General features: G+C 37.6%; 1 pseudogene across 1 annotated transcript; it reads left to right on the forward strand.

The window, feature by feature from the left end:
- The first annotated feature begins 5,999 nt into the window (after positions 1 to 5,999).
- LOC307186100 (small ribosomal subunit protein uS2B-like) lies at positions 6,000 to 6,939 on the forward strand (annotated as a pseudogene). The gene has a single exon. The product of its transcript is annotated as a small ribosomal subunit protein uS2B-like (transcript).
- The last annotated feature ends 10,089 nt before the right edge of the window (positions 6,940 to 17,028 follow it).

A 17,028-nucleotide genomic window follows, 5' to 3' on the forward strand; every position in this document is an offset into this window, starting at 1 on the left:
ATAATTTCAGTGTATAGTTTTGGATGCTATCATTCTTTTTTTTTCATAGATCTAGTCTTTCTAGATTTTAAAAAAACATATAGTAACACACCACCAAATGGTAGTCATGTAATGCCCTCTTCTGGCTAAAGATCAAAGTGTAACCTTTCTCTGCTATGGCAGTATCTGAAAATTTGCGTGTTCTTAGTTATTTTCTATACATTTACTTTTGAGTATCTGTTTCAACAATTTTTAGTCTGTTTAGTCCTTACTAACTTGAAAAATAAATGTTTTGTTAATGTATGCATTTGCCTGCTTAGCAACTCAATTTAATATACATAGGCAACCTAAAATAATTTCTTAAAAATCTTGGACTATAATCTGTCTAGTTGGGATATCTTTACTGAAAAAATTAATCAACTTAACCAGACTCACACTTTACATTGCATTCCTAAAAGACAAAGTCATAGACAACTTCTAAAAACAACAGGATATTTTTATAATTAAGTTTTTCAATATATTTGAGTTTCTGCCTCTAGATTTGTGTGGGAGATAGCTAAATGATTTGTGCTGCTCCCTAATCAAGGCAAACTTTCTGTGATATTATTGTACCATTACTTTTCTTACAGCTTTCACTATCTAAAATGTGACTATTGACCCTTAGGGCCACATCAGAATCACCTGGAGGTATGAGGGGGAGACTGAAGTTTCTCCGTTGATGAAATGTGTGGTAGTCTTCAGAAGTGTTGGGACACTTTTAAAGCATATATATATATATATATATATATATATATATATATATATATATATATATAATTTAGTATCTAATTGTGGGCTTTTGAGGGTGAAAGAATCATTAACAATTATACCAGGATATTAGCCTAAACTAGGGCTACTGAAGGTGAGGCAGAAGTGGGGTCACTGTATTTATATTTTTAAATTATCAGTTGGAATAATAGGAAGCTGAGAATCATTGCTGAAATTCTGTTTTTACTTTTATTTTCAATGGTGTTCCTCATCTTCAATTTACGATTTCTGTTGTACAGCACGTAGAAAGCACATTAAACACTATATTCTCCTTGGAGCCAGATGGCCTAGTTTCAAACTCTGACAAATTTCTTAATTTTTCTGTGCCTTCATTTCCCCAACTGTATGTGGGAATAATAATAATACTTACCTTATATGGTTGTTAGAAGGATTAGAGAGTTGACAATCAGTAAATATGTGGTTAACATTTAGAATAGTACCTGGAGCATAGTAAACCCTATTATTAATAATAAAATTATTAGTGTCTATGAATGAATGATAATACATTTGAATTTTTAAAAAGCATGAGCTTTTCAGGTTTGCATTTATTTCAGGAAAGCACTTTGATAGGCAGCCTCTAAGACGGCCCCCAGTGATCCCTGCCCGCTGGTATTCACGTTGCAGTGTAATTCCCTCCCCTTGAGTGCACACTGGACCCATTTCTAATGAATAGAAAAAACAGTGAAAGCGGTGGGATGTCTCTGCTGAGATGAGGTCACAAAAAGACTGTGACTTGCGTTTTGCTCTTGCTCTCTCACTGTTTCTCCTCCTCTCCTGGATCTTCTGCCCTGAGAGAGAAACAAGATGGCACACTGTGCGCAGCCATATGGAGAGGCCCACGTGGTAAGGAATTGCCTCTGGCCAAAAGTCAGCGAGGACCTGAGGCCTGACAATAGCCATTTCCAGTAGCCAAGTGTAATTTACAGATAGTAAAGAATCAAAATAAATAGTAGGAAAATGTGATTTCTTCAGTTTCCTTACCCCCCGCCAAAAAACTAAATACTCCATCTTTGTCCATAAATAAATCATCAGAATTTCCAAATTAAGCATAGCTCAGGTTGTGTTTTGAAATGGGGTGATATTTAATTATAAATAAAGCCTTGATAGGAATTCGAGTATGGAAATTAAACTGAATGCATTTGGAGACTAAGCATATAATCCTACAGTTTCATGTCAATTTTACCACTTGATGGAGCTATAATGCCAGATAACACTTCAAACACTGTAGTGTTTACAAGGAAGCAATCTTTTTGAGAAATATAGGTAGAATGTATAATCCTAGTCATTAGTTGTAAGTGTTCATTCTAATCATTACTCTTCATCCTTGACAAGCAACTTTTGTAACGTGTCAAAGAGAAAACTTTATATAATCCCGGGCTGTTAGTAGCAGATAACTTGCTTATTTTTAATTTAGAAAATTTGAGGAGGGTATTCCTTGGAAAATACTTAAATATTTGTACTAGGAAAGATATAATCTAATAAAAATTTAAAGATGAACATTAGGTCTTCTAGATGTCATTGTTTGGAGATTACATGAGAAGGAAAAGTGAACCTTCTTGGAAAGCCAGGCTTATGGAAGATTCCTGAGTCAGGCAGTGGTAGAGGAAGACTGATTTTTGCAAAGAAGAAAGAAGACAAAGTGTGGAAGTGTTGGTCATAAGCAAACATAAAAGATGCACAAAAGAACCATAATCTAATCCTTATAGCCTCTTTTCCCTATTCTATTTTATTTGGTAAATGCAGGTTTGAAATCCTTTATCTGAAAACTTTGGGGCTGACAACACTTTAGAATTAAAAGCTTTTCATATTTTAAAAAAGGAATACAGTATTTATACCATATAGTACATGACATTTCCAGCCATGTCTGAGGTGTCGCTCTTAAATAAACATGCAGTCTCAGGCTAGGTTCTACAGGAATCAGACTTTGAGACAGAGGTTCAGGGAAGGACATTTATCATTCCTTGGCGTGACCCAGACCACCATCCTTGAGGTTTCTGAGCCCCAGGTCACCACGCTTTTCTCAGAAAAATATTACTAAACTTTTCCACTAACCACCAAAACTTGGGAAGGGGACACCAAGAGGTGCCCCAATGATCATCTGAATATCAGATATATTGTTCCCTGCCCCCTTTGTATCACTTCTACTGGTGAAAAACGGTCAATTACTCCTACCAGTGTGCTAACTCCACTCACATTCTGGTCATTTGCAAGAGGAACATGACGTGTCTAGGAGGCAACCCTTAGCTGATAGTTCAGTAAGGGCTCTTGCTGTGTCCTAGTGGAAATGTTTCTTTTTGATGGAAGAGCGCCCAGAGTGGCAGGGATGGGAAGCACAAATTTGCCAGGTGAGTCACTGAGAGTGATGATAAGTGGGGTTAATCCTACTTCTGCATTTTGGTTTCTGGACTTATACATTCTACTTACTGGAGACACACCATCATATAAAGGCCTTTGAATTAAAGTGGACACTAAGTTCTGAAGGAATGGAGTCATTGTAAAGTATCTTCTCTGACCTTCAGCTTAGCCTTCAGCAGGCTATTCCATTTCTGTATCTGGCCAGAAGCTTCTGGATGGCACTGTGTGTAATATGTCTGGTGAATCATGTCATGGGCCATCTACAAACCCCCTTTTCTATAGAATGGTTCCTTTGATCTGACATAATATTACATGGAGTCTTGTAGTGATGAATCATGTTTTATAGACCCTAGGACAATGGTGCTAGGGTCTAGGACAATGGTGCTAGACCCTAGGTATCATGGGTAGGAAAAACGATTCCATAACTGTAATATGTGTCTGTTCTTATCAAAATGAATCACTATACCTTACAAGACAGAAGGAGTCCAATGTATTCAGCTGGCCTCCCGTGACCACTTGGTGACATGTGAACAGATCAGCAATGGTCTCTATTGCTGGCACATTGGACATTTTGTGGCTTTGGCAAGTAGGAGCCCATATGGTTGCATAGCCTCCAACTCTGTCATCACGGAAACTCCTTTTCTGTGTCCACTGGGTCAGCACCAGGGTGGCTGATGCCAGAGGCTGGCTTGTGTAAACTGGACAATTCAGTTTTATTTACCAGGATGTTTAGTTCTGCTTTCATGGTGGAGATCTCTGGTGGGCATTAACATGTGGTGTGAACATCTCCACAATGAGTGACCATTCTCAGATGCCCAATCCCATGTCTCTACCCAGAACTCTTTGGAACTGGTCTTTCAACACTTCTCTTTCCAGTCCCCTGATCAGCCGAGCCATTTCCCACCATGCATTATTCCATACATATTCTAAGCTTGCGCCACTTCTCTGTCCACACAAAATGGATGAGCAGGGTACTGTCTGGACCTCTTCTCATTGAGATGACTTCGTATCGTCTCTGTCTTACCCTGAAGGAGGCTATAGTGCTGTTGCCACCTATTTCTGTCTTGAGCCCACAACCCCAGCTTACCCATTCATGAACCCAAACCCCTTCATAAGCTGTTTGTAAAGGATCTTTGTTGCAGCCATAGATGTGAGCTGAGGAAGAGGCACTGGGTGCGACAGTGATAGATGACATGAGGGTCATTATGATCAGTTGCACCCACCAGGCTTTTGATGGTTAAGCAACACCACTGGCCTTTATTGTTTGGGGACTTTATTCATTTCTACTGTTACCAGTGAGCTTAGTCTTATAGCACGTTCTCCTGCCCCAGCCCACAGAAAAGAGCCACCACCTGCGTTCTTAGTAATGTGGGTGCTCTTCTCACCACTGCAATCCTTACTGTATTGGAAAATCACGTGACATCTGGGCTCTTCAATTTATTGGCTTTATTAATAATAATTAAAACTATACTGTTGTCATGTCAGTTCAAGTAAATTTCTGCTGCCAAATGAATTTGCAAAAAAATAACGGTTGGATGTCAGAAATCTTTGGATTTTGGATTGTGGATAAGAGATTGTCAGATGGACAGAGAAAGTAGCAGAGACTCCTCTCTATGGGATTCTTATGACAACCTTTTATAGGCAAGATGTCACAGTCCTGTACCAAGAGACAGCAATGTATCAGTGCTACTTTTTGTTCTCCACATGTGCCCATTCTCCTGTGTCCATCCACATGCCTCTACCTCAGACCTCCTTGAACCTGATCTTTTAATCTTTCTCTTTCCAGGCTTCTGATCAGCCATGCCACTTGCCATTGCCCATGATTCCACATATGTAGTAAGCTTGGGCTTAGATATGTAGTGGGTGGTAATTCCGGAACACAGGGGAAGGGATGGAAGCAGAGTAGAGACTGGAGTCTCATGTCACAGCAGATCACACACCTGTGACTTGGGACCAATATGGGACCAGTATGGGACAGGAGGAGTAACACAACCATAGCAGTAAGTTAGAGGGAAGACTGAGAAAATCCTCTGTACCTGGTGGCCACTAGCTAACAACACAAATAATGGTTATAAATGAAATAAAACCAAACATGAATTTGAGTTTCATTATTTTGGAATGCTTATCAAAGATGTGGTAGAAAAAAATTCCTAACAACTCTTCAGTGTTCATATTTGTAGATTGTTGTCACCTTAAACTCAGTTTACTTAAAATCAAAGAAAACAAACTTTGAGAAAAACAATGGGGCAGCATGCTAACATTTATGTTTCTAGCACTGATATATTTTTCTTAGTCTTAAATTTTGGAATCATCTGTAACTCATATCTCTTTAGATGCTACATTGAACCAATTCCTATCATTCCTCCCTTAAAAGGCATCTGATACTTATTCATTATGTTTTGTTTCCATCTCCGGCTTCTGACTGCAGAAACTTGTCTCACTTTTTGATTATGAACTGATATCTTAATTGAGCCTTCCCTATCTAATCAACCCTGCCTACCACTGCTAAATTAGTTTTCCTGAAAATCTATTTTCAGTACCTCATTTTTGGTCAAAAACTATTAAAAATACAAATAAAAGTTGTTTGTTAAATACCTGTAAAGAATTTTAAAAAGAAAGCCCCAAACTGAGAAAGTATTTTAGCAACACGTTTGAGGATGAGTGTTGAAATTAGGTACTATATATAAGGGATGCTTCCAACTTAGCAAAAGACAAAGTCTCCAAAGAAAAATGGGAGAACATCGTGATAATTCACAAATGAAGAAATATAAACCGACAATACACATGAAAAAAATGTGCAAGTTGATAATAATAAAAATACAAATCAAAATACAACTCACCTTTCTGCACTACCCATAGAGGGGTCCATACAGCATTGTTCTGGGTTCCTATCATAAGGTAAATGGAAATTTTCACCATGTCCAGAGCCCTTGATATTCTGCTAATGAGGGAGGAGGATGTCCACAAATTCCTTGCAGCAGGAACCCACTTAGGTGGCAAAAACCTTGACTTCCAAATGGAACAGTACATCTACAAAAAAAAAAAAAAAAGCAGTGGCATCTACATCATAAATATGAAGAGAAACTGGGAAAAGCTTAGAAGTCTTTGCTGGCAGCTTGTGCCATTGAAAACTCAGCTGATATCGGTATCATATCCTCCAAGATTACTGGTGATAGAGCTGTGCTGAAGTTTGCTGCTGTCACTGGAGCCACTCCTACTGCTGGCCGCTTAACTCCTGGAATATTCACCAACCAAATCCAGGCAGCCTTCTGGGGGTCATGATTTCTGGTGGTTACTGATCCGAGGGTTGACCACCAGCCTCTCACAGAGGCATCTTACGTTAACCCGCCTACAGTCGCTCAGTATAACACAGACTGGCCTCTGCACTATGTGAAGGCTCTAGCAGGAAGGACAGAGACCATCCCCTATAACAACAAAGGGGCTCACTTAGTGAGTCTGATGTGGTAGATGCTGGCCAAGGAAGCTCTGCACATACGTGGCACCTTCTCCTGTGAACACCCATGGGAGGTCACACCTAATCTCTACTCCTTCAGAGGTCTGAAATAGACTGAAAAGGAAGATCAGGCTGCTTAAAAAGCTGTAACCAAGGAGGAATTTCAGGATGAATGAACTGCTCCAGCTCCCAAATTTACTGCTACTCAATCCCAGGTCCCAGGCTGGTCTGAAGGTTGGCAGGTGCTCTCTGTGCTATCCGGCAGTTCCCTGCTGAAGAATGGAGAGCTCAGTCTGCCGCTGGAAGAGTGGTCTGTAGCTCCCACTGCTTGGGCCACTGACTAGATGGTGAATGGAAGCAGGTATTGCAAGAAAAGAAGTTCCCAGAGCATGATCAAGCTTCATTTTTAGCACAGGATAACCTTCCATTTCATGGCACGCATATTACATTGTTAAAAAATAACAACCTGGCCTACTTGATTAAAACCATGGGAAAATGACCATGTTTATGGGGAGCAGCAACTTACCAAAAGCACCCTGGGGGCGACACACTGACCACTTTGGTGGGGGAAGGGGTACAGTTTCAAAGTGTGACCCATAAGGCATAGGGACAAGTTGTCAAATCTTTAACTTTTTAGTTGCATCTGGAATTTATACAAAACATTAAAAATGTACATTCCCCTCTCTGTGTTTAATGTGCTCTAATGATGATCAATTTGGGGGAGAGGTCCTCCTTTCAAATCACAAGTAGGATCATTTCCAAATTCAAAGAAACAGCCATCCTCTTCTGTGTCTTAACTTCAGGTGACCTGCTGAACCAGGAAGTGTTTTCCTTTCCTGTCAGTGCAGCTTCTCAGTCTCCTGTTGCTTCTGCTATTCAGACCTCTTTAATGTGAATGTCAATTGTTTACTGCCAATTGTAGTGTCTGATACACTCAATGTCCCATTTTCTGATTCAAGTTTCAAACGATCTTCAAGGGTTTTATTCATCTGCTTCTGGTTGGTGGCAGTCTCTGAAGCTTCCGAGTTCTTCTCCTGCTTTGATCACATATAACTGGGGCTTGAGGACCATCTGCCGGTTCTCCTTGTGTCTCTCCTACTGCTTCCGCCTGGTGGAGAAGTCTGTGCTACTTCCTGACCTCTTCAACCCCATCTTTTTTACCATCTGAACTCAAAATTTTCTGCATTACTTGGTTTTCCTTCCAGTTCTTTCTCTTCCCCTTTTTCATGAAGAATCTAAGAATCTTAGTTGCTTCTTGCTTTTTTCACTAATTTTTGAAACAGGTGAATTCAAAAGCCTAAATTCTTCACTCTCTTGGTCCCCTTGAAAGTCAGCCTTCTCAAATGTAACTTTAAAACCATCGCTGGTAAGAAAGAATATTAGGAAGGCTCTTAACTTTCTTCTTCTATGTAGATTTTTGCTCCTCTTCCTCTTCCTCAGTTAAGTGCTAGCCCTTTGTTAACTTTTGGCAAATTCTTTAATTGGACTCTATGCACGAGTTTCTTCTATCTTCTGTTGGATCTTTTATTCCCATATGCTTCATAAGCAAATGGATTTATGCATTTCATGAGTCTTATGATAGACAGAGTCTTATAGCCATGAAAAATCCAGGAATATATGCCCAGAGAAACAATGGTTCAATCATATGTGTGAGCCCTATATTTTCAGGGGCTTTCTTGGTGGCAAATTTTTAATCATCATAAACTGTTCTTTCTGTATCCTCTCCTAATTCTTCTGTCAATTTGTCTAAGAAGGAACACATAACCTGGGAACAGAACCCAAAACTAGATTACTGGCTTATTATAAAGGGATATAACTCTGGAACAGCCAGATGGAAGAGAGGCATAGGTTGAGGTAATGGGAAAGGGCATGGAGCTTTCATGCCATCTCCTAGGGCACCCCTTTCCCTGAATCTCCATGCTCACCAACCCGGAAGCTCCAAGGGTAGCATATTTTTGTGAAACAAAACATGAAAAATAGATGTCATATATAAAATTATACTTATGGGGAAGTGAAGCAGCATTTTTTTTTTTTTTTTTTTTTTTGCGGTACGCGGGCCTCTCACTGTTGTGACCTCTACCATTGTGGAGAACAGGCTCCGGACGCGCAGGCTCAGCGGCCATGGTGCACAGGCCCAGACGCTCCACGGCATGTGGGATCTTCCCAGACCAGGGCACGAACCCGTGTCCCCTGCATCGGCAGGCGGACTCTCAACCAGGGAAGCCCTGAAGCAGCATATTTTAAATGGGAATTGCCTCTGATAATCTAGGACATATGATTGGCTTAGAGACATCATCAGAGAGTGGTGGGAAAATTGTTTTTCTTCTTATGTTCATTATCACTCCCAGGCTTTCAGTGACAATGAGAAAAATCAGGATAAGCTGTTCATAAGAATTTGAGGACATCATGGCAAAAGTTAACGATAAAGTATTTCTTAAAAGTAGCAAATATATCAACATTTTCATAATGAAATCATAGGACTAAAAAAGGATGTGACTTTTAGAATGCATTCCATATGCTATGTACCTTCTTATACATTAACTTCTTGAAGCTACATATCCGTTCTGTAGGATATATATAGAAAAGAGTTTAGTCTAACTACTTTAGCAGAAATACTAAAGGAAATTAAATACCTCCTAGAAGCTCTAGGAGAGCTGGAAGAGAACCAGACTTGGATACTGCACTGACAGGGTAGAAAAACTTCCAAATAAAACTTAGACATGAAAATTACCTGAGAATTTAAAAAGCATAAAGGAAATTATTATTAATGGCATCATGAGAAACTATAAGTACATTAGAAAATATATTCAGTGTCTTCTCTCAACTTTTATACGATTTTCATGTGATTGATCTTCATCCAATTTCATGGCCATTGTAGGTACTCAAAAGCAGTGTATGTCCTTCACACTCAATTACATTAGCTTTAATTCTAATGATGCTTAAGCAAATTTTACAAATTAAAAGACACTCAGCAAAATGATTTAGTTATCAGTTAACAAGCTAGAGTAGATTTATTATTTGCTCACAATTATTTGTCTCCTCCCCACCCATGCCATGCTTCCCCATTGGTAGGGAATACACCCTCTTGTTCCATTGACATTGGCTTAGCCATGAGATTTGCTTTAGTCAATGGAGTGTGAGTAGGTGTGACATACACCTGTCCAAATAGAAGCTTTAAATGCTTTGCCTGGGTTGGCTCTGTCCTATCTAAGCAGTTGTCCTCTGCCATGAGAACATCATGTCTCAGATGGTGGCTCCTCCTTTAGAATGGATACAGGTGTGAGAGGACTCACGCAGCTGGGATGAGCTCAGTGGAGCCCAGCAAAGAACAGGTTTCAAGTTACATCCACATCAATAAAAAATGTGTCTTGTGGAAAACAAATTTTGGGTTTGTTTCCTGCCAGTAGTAAAAGTTGATAATATACAGGTAAACATAATTTTTTAACATAGGGTCAAATTTAGACATTACTACATTTAAAGGGAAAAGCCCTAAGGTTAAGGTTGAATTAAATTGCTTCTACATATCATTGCTAATAATTTACTTCTCTCAGCAAAAAGACCTTACACAAAAGGAGAAGTATATTCCACAGGACACTCGGTCTAATACAAGAGAGTGGGTAGTGTGTATATCACTTTTTATATAATATATGAACACCTTTAGAGAATTTCCTAAGTCGCCTGTTATAATTTTTACTAATCATAATCAGTTTCAGATACAAATACAAAATAAAATTGAATGTAGAATTCAGAAATAATGATAGTATGAATTTGCTTTAAAACAATGATAAAATTTCTATGAACTGAAACTTATTACTATTGCTGGGCATACTCAATTATAAGCCAAAGCTTTTTCCTCCTAAAATTTTAATCCTCAGATAAGAGGATATAGTTATCTTATATCCAAGGTCTTACAAAGTCTAGTTATGGCAGACCTTCTCTCAATTTACTAAATTTTGATTAATCAAATACAGTTTGGGAAAGAAGACACATCAGTCTGAAGCCACATATGTCAATATTAGTATTAAATGATTAACTGAATAAATTGGTGAAAAAAACAAGAGAAACTTTAATACATATTTCTTCATTACTCTCACTGGGATGACTTCACAATTTTAAGTGTTTGATTGTAAACAAGGCTCCTAAAATTTACTTAAAAAGCAAAGCAGAAAGTGTGGTTATGTTTTGGAGATCATAAATGCATGTACATAGGACAATATAAAATGATGTATTAATGTTTTCTGATTGTATACTCTCAGGGTAAATTTTCCAGTGAGAATAACACATACCGATCCAACACATGTTCTATCTCAAAAAATCTGGCAAAATTATGTTCTCTCAACAAAGAGGATTCAACAAGAAACTCTGAGGGTGATGATACTACTTTGTAAGATATATATGAAAGCTTGAATAAAATATTTTCAAGAAATGTGGAAAAGCATATTTTTATATAAATAAGGTAATTATATGAGTAAATTTGAATATTTTATAACTTGTTTAAGAAATTAAATATTAAAAGTTAATTTACAATTATGTATTTATAATTAAATATTAACATGGTATAGTTAGTAAAAAAGCCACAAACTTCATTTTGGACCTTCTCCTTGGGAAAATGGGAGATGGCTTTATAATTTGAGTTAACTCATAGTAGGAATGCATGGTATCTAACTACTTTCTGGACCAATTCCTTTTAATATTTACTAAATAGTATTACTTAATCTCTCATCCCTTTTCCACTCAAGATCAGTTCACCCATTTAATAATCAATTAATCAGTCTAGAACGTAATTTACAAGAGGAAATGTCCATGTTTCCTAACTCCAGGAGCCTAAAGGTTAGATTGAAAGGCAGAGTTCCTATTTAATCATTCTAACATGTTTGATTATTTTTCTTTTGACGAAGAAGAAGACAGAATTCAACAGCCAAAGGGTAAGATGTCATCTCGGACTCAGATCAACCCTTTGTTAATTAAGACATTGCTGGGCCCGATTACACAAATAAAGATTCAATTACTGTCACTGGTAAAGGGAGGCAGCTTAATTGGTTTCCTTCAACCACCACAATTTAAATTGAATTTTCATTAAAACTACAGGAGGGCAGACAGCAGAAGCAAGAAGAAGTACAATCCTGCAGCCTGTGGAATGAAAACCACATTCACAGAAAGATAGACAAAATGAAAAGCCAGAGGTCTATGTATCAGATGACAGAACAAGATAAAATGCAGAAAAACAACTAAATGAAATGGAGATAGGCAACCTTCCAGAAAAAGGATTCAGAATAATGAGAGTGAAGATGATCCAGGACCTCAGATAAAGAATGGAGGAAAAGAGTGAGAAGATGCAAGAAATGTTTAACAAAGACCTACAAGAATTAAAGCACAAACATGTAGAAGAATTAAAGAACAAACAAACAGGATGAAAAATACAATACCTGAAATGAAAAATACACTAGAAGGAATCAATAGCAGAATAACTGAGGCAGAAGAACAGATAAGTGACCTGGAAGACAGAATGGTGGAATTCACTGCTGCAGAACAGAATAAGAAAAAAGAAATGAAAACAGCCTAAGAGACTTCTGGGACAACATTAAATGCACCAACATTCACATTATAGGGGTCCCAGAAGAAGAAGAGAGAGATAAAGGACCCAATAAAATATTTGAAGAGATTATAGTTGAAAACTTCCCTAACATGGGAAAGAAAATAGTCACCCAAGTCCAGGAAATGCAGAGTCCTAGGCAGGATAAACCCAAGGAGAAACATGCTGAGACACATAGTAATCAAACTGACAAAGACTAAAGACAAAGAAAAATTATTAAAACCAACAAGGGAAAAATGGCAAATAACATATGAGGGAACTCCCATAAGGTTAACAGCTGATTTCTCTGCAGAAACTCTACAAGCCAGAAGGGAGTGTCATGATATATTTAAAGTGATGAAAGGGAAGAATCTACAACCAACATTACTCTAGCCAGCAAGGATTCCTTTCAGATTCAACAGAGAAATCAAAAGCTTACAAAACAGCAAAAGCTAAGAGAATTCAGCACCACCAAACCAGCTCTACAACAAATGCTAAAGGAACTTCTCTAAGTGGGAAACACAAGAGAAGAAAATGACCTACAAAAACAATACCAAAACAATTAAGAAAATGGTAATAGGAACATACATACCAATAATTACCTTAAATGTAAATGGATTAAATGCTCCAATCAAAAGACATAGACCCGCTGAATGGATACAAAAACAAGACCCATATATATGCTGTCTACAAGAGACCCACTTCAGACCTAGGGACACATACAGACTGAAAGTGAGGGGATGGAAAAAGATATTCCATGCAAAAGGAAATCAAAAGAAAGCTGGAGCAGCAATACTCATATCAGATAAAATAGGCTTTAAAATAAAGAATGTTAGAAGAGACAAGGAAGGACACTACATAATGATCAAGGGATCAATCCAAGAAGAAGATATAACAATTATAAATATATACACACCCAACATAGGACCACCTCAATACATAATGCAAATGTTAACAGCTATAAAAGAGGAAATCGATGATAACACAATAATAGGGGGAACTTTAACATCTCACTTACACCAATGGACTGATCATCCACACAGAAAATTAGTAAGGAAACACAAGCTTTAAATGACACAATAAACCACATAGATTTAATTGATATTTATAAGACATTCCATCCAAAAACAGCAGATTACCCTTTCTTCTCAAATGCACACAGAATATTCTACAGGATAGATCACATCTTGGGTCACAAATCAAGCCTTGGTAAATTTAAGAAAATTGAAATGACATCAAGCATCTTTTCTGAGCACAACTCTATGAGATTAGAAATAAATTACAGGGGAAAAAAACATAAAAAACACAAAGACATGGAGGCTAAACAATACAATGCTAAATAACCAAGAGTTCACTGAAGAAATCAAAGAGGAAATCAAAAAATACCTAGAGACAAATGACAATGAAAACACGACGATCAAAATCTATGAGATGCAGCAAAAGCAGTTCTAAGAGGGAAGCTTATAGCAATACAATCCTACCTCAAGAAAAAAGAAAAATCTCAAATAAACAGTCTAGCCTTACACCTAAAGGAACTAGAGAAAAAGAACAAACAAAACCCAAAGTTAGTACAAGGAAAGAAATCATAAAGATCAGAGCAGAAATAAATGAAATAGAAACAAAGAAAACAATAGCAAAGATCAAGAAAACTAAAAGCTGGTTCTTTGAGAAGATAAACAAAATTGATAAACCATTAGCCAGACTCATCAAGAAAAAGGGGGAGAGGACACAACTCAATAATATTAGAAATCAAAAAGGAGAAGTTACAATGGACACCACAGAAATACAAAGCATCATAAGAGATTACTACAAGCAACTCTATGCCAATAAAATGGACAACCTGGATGAAATGGACAAATTCTTAGAAAGGTATAATCTTCCAAGCCTGAGCCATGAAGAAATAGAAAATATGAACAGATGAATCACAAGTAATGAAATTGAAACTGTGACTAAATATCTTCCAACAAACAAAAGTCCAGGACCAGATGGCTTCACAGATGAATTCTATCAAACATTTAGAGAAGAGCTAACAATCATCCTTCCCAAATTCTTCCAAAAAATTGCAGAGGAACACTCCCAAACTCATTCTACGAGGCCACCATCACCCTGCTACCAAAACCAGACAAAGACAATACAAAAGAAGAAAATTACAGACCAGTATCACTGATGAACATAGATGCAAAAATCCTCAACAAAATACTAGCAAACAGACTCCAACAACACATCAAAAGGGTTGTACACCATGATCAAGTGTGTTTTACCCCAGGGTTGCAAGGATTCTTCAATATACGCAACTAAATCAATGTGATACCCCATATAAACAAACTGAAGAAAAAAACGGGAGAGAACTTCAAGATGGCAGAGGAGTGAGACATGGAGATCACCTTGCTCCCCACAAATACATCAGAAATACCTGTACATGTGCAACAACTCCTACAGTTTACATATATATTTTGTTCCATTTTCTCTTTTTGTGAGTGTGCATGTGTATGCTTCTTTGTATGATATTGTCTGTATAGTCTTGCTTTTATCATTAGTCCTAGGGTTCTGTCTGTCCGTGTTTTTGTTTTTTTTTTTGTATCGTTTCTACCGCTTGTTATCATTAGTGCATTGGTTTTTTGGCTTAGTTGCCCTCCTCTTTCATTCTTTTCTTTTTCTATTACTTTTTAATTTTTTTAATTTTTAATAAATTTTTTTATTTTTATAACTTTATTTTATTTTTCTTTCTTTTCTTCTCCCTTTTCTTCTGAGTCATGTGGCTGACAGGTTCATGGTGCTCTGGCAGGGTGTCAGGCCTGTGCCTCTGAGGTGGGAGAACTGAGTTCAGGACATTGGTCCACCAGAGACCTCCCGGCTCCATGTAATATCAAATGGCGAAAGCTCTCTCAGAGATCTCCATCTCAACGGTGAGACCCAGCTCCACTCAATGACCAGCAAGCTACAGTGCTGGACACCCCATGCCAAACAAATAGCAAGACAGGAACACAACCCCACCCATTAGCAGAGAGGTGGCCTAAAATCATAATAAGGTCACAGACACCCAAAACATACCACCAGATGTGGCCCTCCCACCAGAAAGACAAGATCCGGCCTCATCCATCAGAACACAGGCACCAGTCCCCTCCACCAGAAGCCTACACAAACCACTGAACCAACCTTACCCACGGAGGGCAGACACCAAAAACAACAGGAACTACAAACATGCACCTGTGAAAAGGAGAAACCAAACACAGTGAGTTAAGCAAAATGAGAAGACACAGAAACACACAGCAGATGAAAGAGAAAGATAAAAACTCACCAGACCAAACAAATGAAGAAGAAATAGGCAGTCGACCGGAAAAAAGAATTCAGAGTAATGATAGCAAAGGTGATCTAAAATCTTGGAAATAGAGTGGAGAAAATAGAAGAAATGATTAACAAGGACCTAGAAGAACTGAAGAGCAAACAAACAATGATGAACAACACAATAAATGAAATTAAAAATTCTCTAGAAGGAATCAATAGCTGAATAACTGAGGCAGAAGAACAGATAAGGGACCTGGAAGATAAAATAGTGGAAATAACTACCGCAGAGCAGAAGAAAGAAAAAAAGAATGAAAAGAATTGAGACGAGCCTCAGAACCTCTGGGACAATATTAACTAAACCAACGTTTGAATAATAGGGGTCTCTGAAGAAAAGGAGAAATAGAAAGGGAGTCAGAAAATATTTGAAGTGATTATAGTTGAAAACTTCCTTAATACAGGAAAGGAAATAGTCAATCAAGTCCAGGAAGAACAGAGGGTCCATACAGGATAAATCCAAGGAGAAACATGCCAAAACACATATTAATTAAACTATCAAAAATTAAGTACAGAGAAAAAATATTAAAAGCAGAAAGGGGAAAACAACAAATAACATACAAGGGAATCCCCATATGGTTAACAGCTGATCTTTCAGCAGAAACTCTGCAAACCAGAAGGGAGTGGCAGGACATATTTAAAGTGATGAAAGGGAAAAAGCTACAATCAAGACTACTCTACAGAGCGGGGATCTCATTCAGATCGACAAGAAATTAAAAACTTTACAGAGAGCAAAAGCAAAGGAAATTCAGCACCACGAAACCAGCTTGAAAACAAATGCTAAAGGAACTCCTCTAGGCAGGAAACACAAGAGAAGGAAAAGATCTGCAATAGCAAACCCAAAACAATTAAGAAAAAGGTAATAGGAACATACATATCAATAACTACCTTAATTATAAATGGATTAAATGCTCCAACCAAAAGACATAGGCTGGCTGAATGGATACAAAAACAAGACCCTTATATATGCTGTCTAAAAGAGACCTACTTCAGACCTAGGGACACATACAGACTGAAAACGAGGGAATGGAAAAAGATATTCCATGCAAAAGGAAATCAAAAGAAAGCTGGAGTACAGTTCTCATATCATTCAAAATAGACTTTAAAATAAAGACTATTGCAAGAGACAAAGAAGGACACTACATAATGATTAAGGGATTAATCCAAGAAGAAGATATAACAATTGTAAAAGTTTATGCACCCAACATAGGAGCATCTCAATACATAAGACAAATGCTAACAGCCATAAAAGGGGAAATAGACAGTAACACAATCATGGTAGGGGACTTTAACACCCCATTTTCATGAATGGACAGATCATCCAAAATGAAAATAAATAAGGAAACACAAGCTTTAAATGATACATTAAAAAATATGGACTTAATTCATATTCATAGGACATTCCATTCAAAAACAGTAGATTACACTTTCTTCTCAAGTGCTCATGGAACACTTTCCAGGATAGATCATATCTTGTGTCACAAATCAAGCCTTGGTAAATTTAAGAAAATTGAAATCGTAT

This window comes from Stenella coeruleoalba (assembly GCF_951394435.1).
Source record: "Stenella coeruleoalba genome assembly, chromosome: 4".
NCBI classification, from domain to species: Eukaryota; Metazoa; Chordata; class Mammalia; order Artiodactyla; family Delphinidae; genus Stenella; species Stenella coeruleoalba.